Below are 18,615 nucleotides of genomic sequence, written 5' to 3' on the forward strand. Positions count from 1 at the left end.
ACTTCCCCAAAACTATGAAGAAAGAATATCAATTATGTATGACGCAACAATACTCTTTGAGCAAAATGATTATAATCTCAATAACATTGCAGGAATCGTTTCAGAAATCTGACGCATGTCATACTCTTTAGTTAACAGATGTAACCTTAAGATTATAGAGAAGAATATTCCAGCAATTGAATTCTTTTCTTTGCTTACGAAACATCCTCTCTTAAAAGAAAAATTGGGACACGCGGAAATACGTAGGAACAAACCATGGTTCGAACTAGCAGAGAAGAGAAAGCAGGCAGAATTACGTTGGCTACAAAATCCGAATGAAATAACTACACAAAATTTCGTAGACATCAGGCAAGGACCTTCCAAAACTTTTAGAACAAAGAAACGCGATATTTTGAAAGCTAAGATTTAGGAACTTGAAGATAATAGTAAAAATAAAACCATTCGGGACATGTATAAAGGGATCAACGAATTTAAGAAAGGCTATCAACCTCGTTCTTATATATGAAAGAAAGCAGATGGAACAGTTCTCACTGATACAGATAGCATTTTAAATAGATGGAAAGATTTCTTTGACGATTTGCTTAACACGCAGCCAAAAACTAATGTGCGTGGAGAAAGGAAGATACATACCGCAGAACCATATATTCCAGAACCCAATCGAATAGAAATAAAAATCGCTATAAAGAAATTAAAGAAACACAAATCTCGGGTGTAAACGAAATTCCGGCTGAGTTAATTTTAGCTGGAGGAAAAAAATTGTGGAACAAGATACACAAACTCATTCTCCTTATCTACAACAAGGAAGAATTGCCACAAGAGTGGGAAGAATCAATCATTGTTCCAATCCACAAGAAAGGTGACAAAACTGACTCTAATAATTATCGAGGCATCTCTCTTCTGTTAACATCCTATAAAATCCTTTCAAACATTCTATTAGCAAGATTGACCCCATACGCAGATGAAATTTTTGGAGATTATCAGTGTGGATTTAGACGAAATCGATCAACTATCGACCAAATATTTACCATTCGCCAAATACTCAAAAACAAGCGGGAATACAGTAGTCCGGTACATCAACTATTTATTGATTTTAGAAAGGATTATAACTCGGTTAGGAGAGAAACATTGTACAACGTTCTTACAGAATTTGGAATACCGAAAAAGCTAATTAGATCAATTAAGGCATGTTTAAATGAACCCAAAGTAAAGTCCGGGTAGGAAAATTTTTGGCCACGAGCTTTCACGTTAAGAATGGTCTGAAGCAAGAAGATGCGTTGTCGCCATTATTATTCAACTTTGTCCTGGAATACGCTATAAGGAAAATCAAAGATAGCAACCAGGGCCTAAAGCTGAACGGTGTCCACCAGGTTATGCGTACGCTGATTATGTAAATTTAGTAAGGGGTGATAGGAGAAAAATAGAAAGAAATGCAGAGGTCTTATTAGACGCGCTTGCATGGACATGGGTTTAGAAGTAAATACAGAGAAAACTCAATACATGGAAGTGCGTCGGGACCGTAATACGGCAAATTATGTATGTGTTAATAAAATAAATAATAATATTTTTGATAAAGTAGTTAGTTTCAAATATCTAGGATCAATATTAACAGACGAAAATCATATTCACGAAGAAATTAAATGTCGACTAAAAACAGAGAATTCGTGTTATTATTCAGTTCAAAACCTCGTGTCGTTCAAAACCGCGAATTCTCTCGAGGGATTTGAAGCTTAAAATGTATAAAACGATAATCATACCTGTTGTTCTGTATGGTTTCGAAACACGGTCGCTTACTGAGTGCAGAGCATAGACTGAAAGTATTTGAGAACAAGATCGCGAGAGAAATATTCGGACCAAGAGGAACTGGAATGGGGAATGGTGGAAACTTCATAACGACGAACTACGTAAATTATACGGCTTACGAAACATTGCTAAGGTCATCAAGTCTAGGAGGTTTAGGTGGGCAGGACATGTAGCCAGGATGGAAGAAAGTATGAACGCTTTCAAAGTGTTAGCTGTAAGACCAATCGGAAAACTACTATTAAGAAGACCTAGGCGCAGATGGGAAGACAATATTAAGATGGATCTCGCAGAGATAGGAATACAAAGTAGAAACTGGATCCAGTTGGCTAAGAATAGAAGTCAGTGGAGAGCTGTTGTGAACGCGGCATTGAACCTCCGGGTTCCATAGGCTATACAGTTAGTTAGCTTACGAAGCATGAGTAGATGCCTAGGCTGATACTACAAATAGATTAAATGCGCATTTACTGAAAAGATGGGTTCTATTGACATTGGATAGTCTATATACTCTTCGTGTGCTAGGGCCTAGGGGAGAGGAGGAGATGAGATTTCATATCAGGGTACGTCACACACAGTCGCACGCCTTCATTTTCATTAAAAATGGAAAAGCCAGGAGAAACAAATTTCATCTCACTTTCCTTTGTGGCAGTCGGACACAACTCATCACAGTTATCTGCAAAAAGCACTTTTCAAATCGGATTATTGGGAGAGCCTCCAGTTCCAATGTTGGGGGGGACATGTCTCCCCATTTCCCCGGAATTTGTGGCCGTACCTACAGCTGAGACAACTTTCCAGCATGAGGAGAGGGGCATATTCTACTCTGGCATTTATTGCAATTTGTGTCCAAATAGCGGAAGTGGAATTAATACATATTGATGAGACTACTAAACTCACTACAGCACGAAGTTGAGTTTGAAATAGTACAGAATTCGATTCTTTTTTTTAAAAAAAAATGGAAAAGCCAAGAGAAATCAATTTCATCTTACATTCCTTTATGGCAGCCGGACACAAATCATGACACTTATCCGAAAAAGCACTTTTTAAATCAGATTATTGGGGGGGGGGGACAGTCCCCCCAGGTCCAAGATTGGGGGGGACATGTCCCCCTCGTCCCCCCGGGATTTGCGCCAGTGATGAGTACACAAACAAATTTCACACACCTTGCTCTCACAGTTTTTCTTCTTTTCCAGTTATTTTTTCCAAAGTTTACTAGAGAGTTTACTTCCAAACGAGTATCCTAAGTACGGCTTTGGATCTACATGGTTCTCGAAATCATTATCAAGAAACTTTCGCTGAATTGGGTACGTAAGAATAACCAGTTTAATGGGTATTTAGGTGGAAATTGAATATTTTTACTTAGGCAAGTGTATCTTGGTTCATAATTGTAGTAGGACAATAATTTATACATCAGTTGATTCGTCTGAGACCATTAACAATCGAGACATATATGAGGTCCCTAGGGAAGCAGTGTTGCCAAAATTCGAGCATTTTTACGAAAAAATATTGTAAAAACCAATGGCTGGCAGCACTGCTTTCATGCTGTAGAACAATATTGGAAAATGTTTAATGGACTATTGCTAATATATCCTGCAAGTATGGCAAAATTCTAGCTAGCATATGCTAAGAAAAAATAATACGTGAAACCGTGATATAGGGTTATTTTCGCACATAAATTATGTTGCAATGAATGCTTATGTGCGGAGTGCTATTCAACCGGTTCGATAGAACCGGTTGGTAAAATATTTCGAGTTCGCAGAACCGTTTGTTATACTCAGATATAAACACGTATTATCTGTCAGGAAAATAAATGTACACCTGTTTTTTGAGTCTGGCATTCCTACGCTCCATCCATGGAGAGTATGAGAATTAAATCAATCAAATGTTTACTGAAGGACAAGAAGAAAAGTCTAATCTGAATAAGACATTGCAGAGGGGCACAAGCTGTGAATACGAATAGTGCATAGTGTAAATGAAGGACGACACCGAAAGAGAAAGCCAGAAACGGAGAAAAAAGAGTAAAAATTGTCGAAGTGGGAACATAAAATACAAATACAACAAATATGCCAACAACTAAGCGTTTACCAAGCAACGATCTTGGTGTAGTGGTTAAGGCGCTAGGTTACAAATCCAAAGAACGGCGGTTCGAATCTGCTCCAAGTAGTATATTTTTAATATTTTTAAATAATGCATACAGCTTATGAAAGGTGGTAAAAGAGAGCGTATTACCCGTTTAATATGTCAAGTGAAAACGAGTAAAAATTTCGGTGAAATTTATTAGAGAAGTGAGACAATGAAAATGAGGAAGCAAGTATATTTAATCAGGGGTTGTATCAGAGGGTGGTGACCGGAAAAACTGGAAATTTTCCCGAATTTTCGCCCTAATGAGTCTCTACGATAGACAAATTTCTTCAGAAATGTGCGTATTGCAGAGAGAGAGAGAGAGAGAAAGAGAGAGATGTTACCGGAACTGAGAGTGTGGTGCTTCCATTCAAATCAACGAGATGACAAATAGACGCTTACATAATAAGAATGCCGAATACAAACAGGCATAAAACAGCAAAGTAATAATTGCAAGCGTTATCACCTAAGGTTGCAAGATCCGATCAACATATCACTAATATCCCGAATGCCAAAATATTGTGATTTACACAACTCCCCCTCTCCCCAAATGTGTCCTGTGAAAACAATCACAAGTTTTGGGATGAGGGACCATATTGAGACTACAATATTAAACTATATAAGTAGACTTTTAGCAGATTCGTATTCAGTTATTTTTTCTACAACCAGTTTTATTGATAGTCAAGGCAGCAAAAACACTATATTTGTGAACGACAAAGCGAAGTTTTTTGCAACACTGCGTTACACAGTGAATCATGCATATTACACTCGTGAGTTTTGCTATGCAGAGGCTAGCCACCGAGGCACGCTGAATAACGCCTGAAGCAAGCAGCAAGGACAGATAGCGATACAGTGAACGGGACAAGCAATGGATTACAGACATTTCAAGAGAAAAAAAGAAAGATCCCTCTTTCCACACTTCATGCTGTAGTTCTAACTTCCATTTCCCCATTAAAGTTACATGCATAAACTATTATACAATTCCATTACACTTAAACAATTATGAACACAAGTTAGTGAAGGAAACAATGGCGGTCAATGAAAAGATGATGATTCGAGGTCGGATTTCGAGAAATAACTTGATAATGAGATGAAAACAGAATTTTATAAAGGAATGGTTATGATGCGCTAGACACAACATGGTTGCCTGTTTCGTCTCGTCGGGTCTAGGACAAATCTGCCAATTACCAAATGCGCCAATCGTGAAAATGGACAAATCTGCCAATGGACAAATCCGCCAATGGACAAATCTGCCAATTGACAAATCTGCCAATTACCAAATCTGCCAATTACCAAATGCGCCAAACGCGAAAATGACCAAATGCGCCAATTGTGAAAATGGACAAATCTGCCAATTACCAAATCTGCCAATTGCCAAATGCGCCAAACGTGAAAATGACCAAATGCGCCAATTGCGAAAATGGACAAATCTGCCAATAGACAAATCCGCCAATTACCAAATCTGCCAATGGACAAATCCGCCAATGGATAAGTCACCGAACTATCATTTTATTTTAGATGTATTTTTCAGTCATCATCCCACAGTATTACAAAAAGAAAAAGAAGAATTATTTATGAAAGAAAGCGGAAAAGGGTATTTTAATTTTAATGTGTGCTACTTTTATAAATTCGCAATTATGTTTCAAAATGAATGTTTACTGATGTTGGTTGTTGGAGTTTGGTATCTCATTGCTGTACTTAGGTTATATGAGACGTGACGTAACTCGTTTGAATTTTAATGCCCTCTCACTGGGAATCGAACCCGAAAAGACTAATGTTTGTTGTAATTATTGGATAGCCAACAAATAATTTCACTGGACAACAAATTTTAACTTTTTTAATGCTTCGGAAAAGAAAAGTACATTTTCTTATGCAAATAAGGATGCTGAATACGAAAATAAAAATTAAAATGATGAATTGGTTCGAGTTTAAGTGTAATCGATAGAAATGTATGTTTTGTAGTGTTGACACTTAGATTCTTCAATTTTCTATTTGGTCTTTCACTTAAGTAGCTATTGCTTCAATTCTGTTCATCCGATTATCTTGGTTCATATGCCATTCACTTCAGAATAAATCAAGCTTGCAAATGGTACTATGCGCATGTGTACATGATGTATAAGAAGAAGGAAATTCAAGGTAAAATTAGGAATTTACCGTCCAAAAGTCCCTTTTTTCAAATGTAGCACCCCCTGGTACGGCCTCGACTAAAGGCGCCCAAATATAATATACCTTTAAAAACTACTGTAGGTTATAAATAATACATGTGCTAAGTTTCATTGTAATACCTACAATAGTTGTGACGAAAAAAATATTTCTCAGTTCTGCTAGACAATACCAAATTCCATATAGGTAGAAAGTGAGATAGCTATAAAATCTAATGAATCCGAACAGTATTATTTATTTGAAATGAAATGAAATCTTTGAGTTTTACGTCCCACGAATATGCCAGTAAGGCTAAAGAAGACAGCGATGATGAGTAATGAATGAAATAGTGGGATGGAGAAAGTGGGAGGAAACGGGAGAACCCCGAAAAAACCCACGCACACGGTGTTTGTCCACCACAAATTTCACTTGGCAGGGCTGGGATCAAACCTGGGACCCCAAGCACCAGAGGTGAACGCTCTACCACTGAGCCACCGCGGCCTCTATTATTTATTTGAGTATCATGACTTCTACGTCATTCTCTGCAGAATAAAACAGGCTTTCAAATGGTATCATGATAATATGTGTGTGTTGTACGAGAAAAGGGGAAATTGGGGTAAAATTGGGAATTTTCCGTCCAACAACAATTCAAGAGCAGAGTTGCTCCAGTAGCCCTGATATCGTTTCTCCATCATAGATACAACTTGGTAGAAATGTTTCCTATGTTCATCAATGACTGCTCCGCAATTTTCTGGGAAGAAATCTATGTGGGATTGCAATATATGCATTTTTAGTGATACATTGCACCCTATTGCTTGGTAGAAGGTATTAGGTGCACCTCTACTTCCTTATTGTTCTGAGACCGCTCGTTTCCCAAAACATTCGTGGCCACTTTTCGGAGAGAATCTCAATCAATTCTCTCCTCATTTTCTAACACTGCATCAAATTCAGGATCATTGAGGAGTTAGCGAATTTGAGTGCCGATAAGGATTCTTACCTGATTTTAGTTTCAGCAATTTGTGGAAGTTTACGCAGAATATATTTGAAGAATGTTTTGATGCGTCTATGGATAGCCGCCATTCATCGAGATTATCGTCTATGTTAAGTTTACTCATAAGACCAGTTAGGCCTACATTGTTACAACGTAATATGTCACTTTCCACTGAAAATACTGTTTAGGGATTCTGACGTGTTCAAAACACGAACAATTTTAGATCTTCCGAATAAGCTCCCAATTTCTTGAGTTTGGATGCCAACAGTTCAGCGCCACTTTTTGACAACCCCAGGTAATTTAATTCAGGTTGAGTATCATATGGTGAATAGATAATGATATTTTGGTTTTGTGAGGTTAGGATCGGAGGTAGACGATGAATCTGCAGAAGAATTTGACAATATGGGTCGACATTGTTCGCCTTTTGCTCTTCATCGGGTGCAACACCGGAGTAAGGTACAGGAATTTGTGGAACCTTTAGTTCTTCAGAGTGTGGCACAGTGACGAACGTTTCAAAGAATATTTGAATGAGTAGGATTCTACTTTTTTTTGGGGGGGGGATAGACCTTTAATTGGAAGAACTATGCAAAAATAGCAGTTTGAAGTATGATCTGTCGGTTCTCTCCATATCATTGGAACTGTACAACGATACGTTGTATATACTTATATTTTTGGGGCATTGAGTATTTCTTTATACGTACTAACCGTTATTATGAAGAAGAAGTTAGTTAAAAATAATATAATTGTCAAATATACAGAAAAGGATATTCATATGTTAAATAATGAGATTGACAATATCTGGTTGGCAGGCAACCAGATAAATAAAAAATATAAATAATAAATGGAATCAAATAGAAACGAAGTGTGCGTATTATTTAATGTGGCTCAGTAATAAAGAACCAAAGAACCGGATTTTATCGTTGTAACTGCAAATGGCACGCATGGCTTTTTTCCGTGTAGCCAATCCCGCAAATTTGTAGAACAAGTATTACAACATATATGTGGTGCTCACTTCTTGTCCACATCTCCCACTTTACAGCCAAAGTACAAGTGATAGGCTTTCTTTATCTTTATGATAGGAGCGAAATTCCACTTTTCGCTTCACTTCGTTAAAAACAACAATTTGTTCTGCAAACACATTTACGCGACATGTTTCTGCTTAATATAGTCATAGAAAGATTATTATTATTATTATTATTATTATTATTATTATTATTATTATTATTATTATTATTATTATTAACAGCACCCACCCACCCACCCAATATTTCACCAATACGTCCGAGATGGCAAATTGTAACTACAAAAGAACGTTACACAACATGTTTTCTCTGGCAAACTCTTCAATACAAGCTAAACCGTGAAGTGTTTGATATTTCTTTGTTAGCGATGAAGTGTGAGTAATAACGTGCCTGAAGTTGCCCCCCCCCACCTCTCGCAAATTACACAAAACGTTGCACATCGTTAGTGCACTCAGAACCAACGTTAGTGCTATCACCGTTTACGAGATATTGAAGATTCTTGGTGGGGGGCAACTTCATATGAAGTTAGCCCCCACCCATCTTTATGCAGACAGATTTTCACCAAACTTAGCGCATCGTTAGTGCATCATTAGTGCACTTAAACACATTGAGCACTACCGTTAGTGCTACCATATTTTGGGATTTATTCAAGATTTTCGGTGAGGGCCAACTTCAGAAATATCAAATTCTATATAAATAGAGGTAGAAACATGGGGTTAACGGCAATCGTTAGTGCATCGTTAGTGCACTTAAAAGCACTAACCACTAACGTTAGTGCTACCATATTTTGGGATTTATTCAAGATTTTTGGTGGGGGCCAACTCCAAAAATATCAAATTCTATACAAATAGAGGTAGAAACATGGGGTTAACGGCAATCGTTAGTGCACTTAAACGCACTAAGCACTAACGTTAGTGCTACCATATTTTGGGAATTATTCAAGATTTTTGGTGGGGGCCAACTTCAGAAATATCAAATTCTATACAAATAGAGGTAGAATCATAGAGTTAACGGCAATCGTTAGTGCATCGTTAGTGCACCTAAACGCACTAAGCACTAACGTTAGTGCTACCATATTTTGGGATTTATTCAAGATTTTTGGTGGGGGGAGCAACTTCAGAAATATCGAATTCTATACAAATAGATGTAGAAACATGGAGTTAACGGCAACCGTTAGTGCATCGTTAGTGCACTTAAACGCACTAAGCACTAACATTACTGCTACCATGTTTTGGGATTTATTCAAGATTTTCGGTGGGGTGGGCAGCTTCAGAAATATCAAATTCTATACAAATTGACGTAGAAACATGCGGTTAACGGCAATGGTTAGTGCATCATTAGTGCACTTAAAAACACTAAACACTTACGTTAGTGCTACCATATTTTGGGATTTTTTCAAGATTTTAGATGGGGGGCCAACTTCAGAAATATCAAATTCTATACAAATAGAGGTAGAAACATGCAGTTAACGACAATCGTTATTGCATCGCTAGTGTACTTAAATGCACTAAGCACTAGCGTTAGCATTACCATATTTTGGGATTTATTCAAGACTTTTGGTAGCTCCAACTTCAGAAATATTAAAGTCTATACAAACCTTTAGTGCTTTCTAGAAGCACTAACGATTCACTAACGAATAGCATTAATTTTTAGTTAGTGCTTGAAGTTGGGGCAAATGCACCGTGCCCTCCAAATATATTGTACTTGTAGCACCTACACTAATGAAGTGCTAACGTTAGGGGTTGGTGCACTAATAACCACTAACAATTGCACTAGAAGATATCATTAGTGCTTTTGAATTTGGCGGAAATTTGTTGCAATTAAAAATTCCCAATAAATTTCTTATGGGAGTTTCATGACATGTAATTGTCCATAACTACACTAATACTGAAGTACTAACGAAACTGTTAGTGTTTTCTAGAAGCACTAACGATGCACTAACTATTCCACTAGAAGAGATCATTAGTGCTCTTGAATTTGACGGAAATTTGATGCAATGAAAAATTTCCCATAAATTTATTATGTGAGTTTCGTGACATGTAATTGGCTATAACTAAACTAATAGTGAAGTACTAACTAAACTGTTGGTGTTTTCTAGAAGCACTAACAATGCACTAACGAATAGCACTAAGTTTTTAATTAATGCTTGAAGTGGGGACGCTAAGTTCACTCTGGCCTCAAAAGTATTTTAATTGTAGCACATATACTAATGAAGCACTAACCTTAGGTGTGGATGCACTAAGAAGCACTAACAATGCACTAATGATTGCTCTAGAAGAGATCATTAGTGATTTTGAATTTGGCGGAAATTTGATTCAATGAAAAATTTGCCATAAATTTCTTGTGAGTCTCGTGAAATGTAATTGGCCATAACTACACTAATAGTGAGGCACTAACGAAATTGTTAGTGCTTTATAGAAGAACTAACGAATTGTACTATTTTTTCCTGCAAGTGTGGGTGCGAAATTCACGCTGACTTCCCCAAAGTTTTTTTTTACTTGTAACACCGACACTAATGAGGCACTAACGTTAGGTGTTTGTGCTCTAAGAAGCCCAACAGACGTAATTAGTGCTTTTGAATACGATGGGAATTTGATACAATGAATAATTCCCCATGTGTTTCTTATGGGAGTTTTGTGACTTATAATTGGCCATATCTACACTAATGGTGAAACACTAACGAAACTACTTGTATCTTCTAGAGGTACTAACAATGCACTAAGGAATAAAACTAATTTTTTCATTAGTCCTTGTAGTGGGGGCTAAGTTCACGCTAATTTCGAAAGTTTTCTTTACTTGTAACATTAGTACTTCCTAGTGCATCAACACCTAAGTTTAGTGCTTCATTAGTGTAGGTGCTGCAAGTAAAAAACCTTTGTGGTTTCCACTTCAAGCACTAACGAAAAATAAGTCCATTCATTAATGTATCGTTAGCGCTTCTGCAAAACACTCATAGTTCCGTTAATGCTTAACAATTGATGTAGATATGGCCAATTATACGCCATAAAAATCCCATAAGAAATTCATTGGGAATTTTTCATTGCGTCAAATTTCCGCCAAAATCAAAAGCACTAATGACCTCTTCTACTGAAATAGTTACTGCTTCATAGTGCACTAACACCTAACGTTAGTTCTTCATTAATGTAGGTCCTACAAGTAAAAAAACCTTTGGAAGCCTTCATGAACTTGGCGCCCCCCACTTCAACCAATAACGAACACTATTAGTGTAGTTATGGCCAGTTACATCTCAGGAAAATTACATAAGAAATTTAAGGGGAGTTGTTCACTGTGTCAAATTTCTACCAAATTAACAGCACTAATGATCACTTCTAGTACAATCCTTAGTGCACGGTTAGTGCTTCTTCGTGCACCAACCCCTAACGTTAGTGCTAAATTATGTAGGTGCTACATGTAAAATATCTTTGGTGGTCAGCGTGAATTTGCGCCCACTTTAAGCACTAAGAAAGTAATTAGTGCATTCGTTAGTGCTTCCTGAAAATACTGACACTTTGTATGGAATTTGATATTTCTGAAGTTGGCTCCCACCAAAAAATTTGAAAAAATACCAAAATGTGGTAGCACTAACGTTAGTGCTTAGTGCTTTTAAGTGCACTGACGATGCACTAACGATTGCCGTTAACCCCACGTTTCTACCTCTATTTGTATAGAATTTGATATTTCTGAAGTTGGCCCCCCCTCACCGAAAATCTTGAATAAATCCCAAAATATGGTAGCACTAACGGTAGTGCTTAGTGTGTTTAAGTGCACTAACGATGCACTACCGATGCGCTAACTTTTGTGAAAATCTGTCTGCATAAAGATGGGTGGGGGGCTAACTTCATATTAAGTTGGCCCCCCAACCAAAAATCTTCAATATCTCGTAAACGCTGATAGCACTAACGTTAGTTCTGAGTGCACTAACATGCACTAACGATGCACTAATGATGTGCAACGTTTTGTGTAATTTGGGAGAGGTGGGGTGGGCAACTTCAGACACGTTGAGTATTATGGATAGCCAGACAGTACGCAGGAATTTAATCCGGAATGGGCCCTATGATTTTCGTGGGTCCAAATACAATTTGAAGCTAAATTATATTAAAATTTGTAAAATTTCACCTGAAATTAGACTAAATGTACAAAGAAGTCGGGGTGTCAAGACCTTCAGGACCCACCTTTGCGTATGTCCCTAAGGATAGCGATGACACTAACCGTCAAACAATGGAAGTTGATTGAAATAAGTAGACAGCTCTTGTTGCCACGAACCCTTAATTTGCCCAGCAGAGCACATCGGGTGATAACGTATTTCTTTGAAACCCGAACCAATCTTCAAAACCTAATTTCATATTCTTTATCAGCACCCTAAATTTAGTAAGAATTAGTTAGTTTCATCTCCGAAGCATTTTCACTGTTGACCAGTGTTTTCAGAACAAGTTTCTCTTTATGTAGTTAATACGTTTAATGTGGATTAAATATGATCCAAGGCTAGTTAATATAAAGGGAAAATTAGTATAATTGAGTTCTCTTTTTATCTATTAGTAGATACACATTAGTGACTAGTGTTTTGTAACTTGTATGCTTAGTGCATAAAATAATTTTGTGATCCTGATAACAGATTCCTAAAGTGAAAAATATTAACTGTTAACAATCGGATTGTACCTTTTGTTGCTTGATTTCTCTTAACACTGACACACATATTTCCAAGAATGACACGCGTAGTCCTAACAGTCTTCCAATGACGAGACATATATATATATAATATTGAGGTAAACAAAATGTCATACGTGCGTGTAAAAACCCATGTAAACTTTTCTAGAACATGTAAAATATCCTATTCGTAGATATGAAAATTGATGCTTTGTTACAGCTACTTACTGATATAAAAGTGAAACTGAATTATATCGTCATTAACCATGCGCCCTGATCTTGGGGATTGGCCTCCCTGGATGTAGATATCTTTATTCGAACTTGTGACAAGGAACTACATATATTTCAATGCCTCCCCAAAGTTATACAGAAGTCGTCGTCGCTGCCATTAAGATCTTTATTACACCAATTCTAAGACTACACCAGTTAATGAGATGTAGTCCAGAATGTCCAGAATGTCCAGAATGTCCAGATTGATTTTCTTCCTTTAAAAATAACATTGTTAAACACATTATATATGTATAAATCGATAAATCACATCGAACCAAATAAAACGAGATGCTCGAGTACAAGTTTACATGTTTAGTTTATAAAAAAAAAAAAAAAAAAAAAAAAAAAATATGGTGCACTAACAACTGAATCTTTCGTTGCCAATAATCAGTGACAGCTTTCATTCATTGTCCTGGCAGTAGCGAACTAGCAGCTTGCTTGTCTTTTCGTAAGGTGACACACATACACTTTTCCGAACATGCTAGTTGTAATCGTAGGTAATAACAATCAAGTTAATTAAAAAGTCTTGGTAATAAGTATTTTCAAACTGGTTAAAATGAATCCCAACCTGTTTTCGGAACGGGTAATTTGAATAGGGACATCAAAATATAAGCCGTCACTTTAGAATCTTTTTTAAAAAAATTACAAAAGTGTTTACTTAAAATATTATCTTTATTTATTATTTACAAGGCTATGAAACAATATTTCTTCACATTCTTTCAAATATTCACAACTTTCACAATTACAAATGGGAATTTCTCACTAAGTACAAGATCGTACAAAATATAAATACCAAAATTTATAGTTGTAAAACAATTTCTTCTGTTCTAATATTCGGTTTTAAATTTCACGGCTGTAAATCAGGTCAAGAGGACAAAAGTTACTTGTAATATGGGCAAAGTTCCTACAATCTAAGAACCCAGCAAAGCTGACTCTCAGTGAACTATATGAAAAAGAAAAACTAAATATTCTAAACTTTCTAAATAGAGTACTCAAAAAAGATCTCAAACAAGTCATGATTATACTAACTACTGCTTACTTATTAACGATGTTATTATTGCTATAATAATTGCGTTTCTCCTTACTTTCCTTATCCATTGTCTGTTAAAGATTATAGCTTCTTATTGAAGACTTTTTATTATTAACTTATTACCACTACATTCTTCTACTTATAATAAGGAATACACATATTTGTTTATTTCGAAAATATTAAAAAGGAAGCTGACATCCGCTTAATGAATTAGGTCAGCCATAGACAGGGCTGCTCGTAGATTTGATGGTCTTTCACACAAATTCTATGCGAGGGCCAACCAAACTTGTGAAATCTCCATCCCCGTAAGGGTCGTCAGCACAGTTGTAACTTCGTTTTTGTTGTAATAGTAAAGTAACAATATTTATATGGTTCAAGTCCTTTTTTATTATTTCTTCCACTACTTTTCAAGGGCCTGTGACACATCCATAAGGTGTCTGGGCCACAACAACCGATTTTGATTAAACTTGGTAGATTAATAGGACACTGAAAAACTAAGTAACTAGCAAGAATTTGTCGAAAAGTTGTAGTTTCTGAGATTCGAATCAGAGCCAGTCGATTCATTAAAAATGACATTTGTCGTGCTATTTCGGGAACGGCTCCACCGAGAACAAGCAAACTTTGCAAGCCATAGTAGATACATGATAGCTTTGAAACGAAATTAAAACGAATTGTCTGCACCTGCGCAGAGCGTAAGGATACACTATCAGGCCTATGATCGCGGTCTATTGGAACACATCAGTGTGATGCAGACATCTATGCATCAAAGAAACATGTCAAAATCATAGCCCATAGGGTTACCTATATATATAGTTAGTGTTGCCACGAGACGAGCCCTTTTTCATGTCTCGTCTCGTCTCGATAACGAGCAAACGAGCAAATAATAGACGAGACCCGCGACAGTGTTGTAAGGAGACGAGATGCAACAGCCCCAATATCCCGTCTCCTCTCGTAGCAATACTACCCAGTTGTATAAAGCAAACCGCTAACGTAACAGATCCGCGACGGTAGTTACGCAGGCTTGTTCGGGTTATGACTAGCATATAGTCGGTTTTCCCCTCATTTTTATCCCGAGTTTTGTCTCGTAATGTTCTACAAGACGACACGACACCAGGCATAGGCTTCGAGACAAAGACACGAGACGACACCAGCATATCATATTTGCGACGAGACTGTTTCACGCGACGAGATGAGAAACACCAAAGGTTTCGTCTCATTGCCACACTAACTATATATAAGTAAACCCTATGACCTATGATTTTGGCACGTTTCTTTGAAGCATAGATGCCTGCATCACACTGATGTATTCGAATAGACCGCGACTATATAGGCCTGATAGTATTTCCTTACAATCTCTTAATACTGTGTTACTGTTGTGTAACATTGATTACTTACAGTACTTGATATCACTACGCCCCGAATAAGGCGACTATTAACGTTAACTATATGACTTCTACACAGGTGTAATGGAAATGTATGACTGATAAGCCAGACAAAGTGCGTAACTAGGGGCGGGTGTCCGGGGGCAGACCACCCCAACATCTTCTCACCTCAATTGCTTGAAAACACTCACCTTTGAGTCTAATTTTTTCTTCCATTATGTTATACTTGTCATGTAGTTCAAACTAAGGAAGAGAAAAATATATCACAGTCTTCACGTTTTCGAGATATGCGCATGCGCACAATTTGCGCATTATGCGCAGTTCTGCGCAGGTGCAGACAATTTGTTTTAAATCCTTTTAAAGCTATCATGTATCTACTATGGCTTCCAAAGTTTGCTTGTTTTCCGTGGAGCCGTTCCCGAGATATCACGACAAATGTCGTCTTTAATGAATTGACTGTATCTCAGAAACTACAGTTTTTTTTCGACAAATTCCTGCTAGTTACATTAGTTTTGCAAAGTGTCCTATTAGTCTATCAAGTTTCATCAAAATCGATTGTTGTGGCTCAGACACCTTATGGATGTGTCACAGCCCTTTGAAAATTGAAAGAGCTTTGTGTAAAGTGTATCCCTCTCATAGTGGTGTACTTACATGATGGTACACCAGAGGCACTTCGTCGGTAACTTCAAACTTGAAATACTCATAACTGAATAAACGAAATAAATAAAGAAAAGCAATAAACTGGCTCCCCAAAAACCCGTTTTCCAACAATATTTGCTACGGTTACCCTGTTTGCGGTCATATTAGTAAAGAAACGTAGTTTGTTCTTTACAAGATATTTCCTCGACATACATTTACATTCTTTTTAAGATTAAATAATATACAATAAGCCAATACATTACTCACATATTTATCTTCATATTCTCTTGTATTTCTTTTATTATAATATATTCATGGGCATGTTCAGTTTGGTCCTTTGGAACAAATACCATAACTTCAATAAAAGTATCACAAATTGCCTACTTATAATACAGTATATATAAAGTGTATATATTCTCTTATTATTTGTGTAAATGTTATTCTCTTACATACAATTTTCACTTTTTGGTTTTCAATGAATAGGTCAGGTTCTCTAAAATAACGATGTGTATGACATGTTCCTCTTTCTGTACTTACAAATTTATTTACACAAAACTTAACATTTCGACTCATATTTCTTTGATTTACATACATACTGTAGTTATATATTTTTCATTAGTCATTTTGATAACCTGAGAATAGATATAAACTATAAATCTACAAAGTAAGTAGTCGTAACTTCAAAATCAAGATGTATTCTTCTTCCATTTCTCATTGAGTCACCTTCTTTTAGATATAAAATGATTTTTTTTTTTTTTTTTTTTTTTTTTTTTTTTTTTTTTTTTTTTACAATTGCAAACATAATATAGAGTCACAAAGACAATTTAATGGCATGTATAAATATTATAATGTCTTACGAGTGTTCGTTAAAATGTCATACATTAAAGCTTATACATAGCACGTTCTTGATAAAGTTATTGGAACCCATTTCATGTCAATAGAGGCATCTTAGGAAGAAGGGCAATGCATTATACGACATTACATTAGTAGAATCGCTTTTGGTGTTCTTTTAGGTACTGTACCTCATTGCAACCACAACATTGGCCTACACCACGAGATGTAGAAAGGGTAGAAAGAACATTCTGATTTTTTTCAGTGATTATGTAACAAATTTAAGAAAGAAGACGATAATGGTGAAATGAAGAAAGTGGGAGGAACCGGAAATAACTAGAGAAAACTACACGATATTTGTCCACAAGGCGCACTTGCTGGGAGCTTGGATCATAACAGGGTCCTCACAAAAAATGCAGTTTCTACTAACGTTAGAAATATTTAACCCAATAGTCGTGACAAGGTACAACACTTTCTAGCAAAAATACTGTATAAGATGTAACGTTTCAATACTATAACAGTATCTTCATCAGACTTAAACACACTTATCCACGCTAGATAAATGTGTTTAAGTCTGATGAAGATATTCTTATAGTATTGAAACTTCACATCTTATACAGTGCTTTTACTAAAAAGTGTTGTACATTGTTACGACTATTGAGTTAAATATAAAATACGTTTACAAGGTCTACAAGTGGTTTATTTAACGTTAGAAATATTATTTGAACATGTTGTTGTGCATGTTAAGGAGATGCAAAGAATTTTTACCTATACAAAATTAAACACCACTTTCATTACTGCTGTAACTGTGTATATATGTATATATATATATATATATATACCTAATTTTCAACTTAATCGGTGGTTTTCATTTGATAATCGGACAAAAGTGTCTAGGATAAGCGCATATTATAATTACACATGAGACTGGATTTGAGACAGGTCTAGTGTCTAGGAGATGTCTGCCACACAGGAGGTTCCAGGTTCGACTCCCAGTGGGAGAGGTTTTAAGTTTAAGCGCATTGCGGTGGTTCGGATCCCATCTCAAACTGTAGGTACAAGTTACATATAGCCTCGGTGCTGGAAAGAAACGTTAAACACTAATAATTAACTAAGTAGATGGTTGCTTGTAGGATCAAACATTTATAGAGGATTTTTCATAGGCGTTCAGCACCCATACAATTTTTTGCTGGAATTTATTTTGCTGGAGAAAATGATTATCACCTAAATTAAGCTTAACCAATGAATATCACTATTTAATTGGACGAATCACTCTTAAAATGGTAGTAACAATCAATCCAACCCAGTTTCCCTTTCCTGTTTGTATCAGGCGCATACGCTTCAATTTCTTTCTAGAGGGGAAGGGTCCAATTTCAATTTGAGGATAAAGAATTTTAAAATTTGTAAAACCGCCCCTAAAATTAGACTAAATTTACAGAAAAGCAGCTTTTTTTTTGGGGGGGGAGCTGAGTCCGGACCACCAGAACCTATCGCCTGTGTATGTCTCTGGTTTGTATTTTATTGGTTAAACTGACTGAAATGCCCGTCCTTCGAACGAGGAGATCAGGTTTATAAAAATATTTGAACTCCCAGCTACCCTATCAATATACATTTCAATGATTGATTATACGGTTCATCCCGACTATACATGTCATCCTCCATGTGACCCCGAAGGGTTGATAGGGGTTTCTTAGCCACATTTGGACAGAAACGCCATCGGGTCTGGCACCATTCATCTCCACAACCCCG

Source organism: Thermobia domestica, chromosome 11, assembly GCF_964235325.1.
Source record: "Thermobia domestica chromosome 11, izTheDome1.hap1.1, whole genome shotgun sequence".
Lineage (NCBI taxonomy): Eukaryota > Metazoa > Arthropoda > Insecta > Zygentoma > Lepismatidae > Thermobia > Thermobia domestica.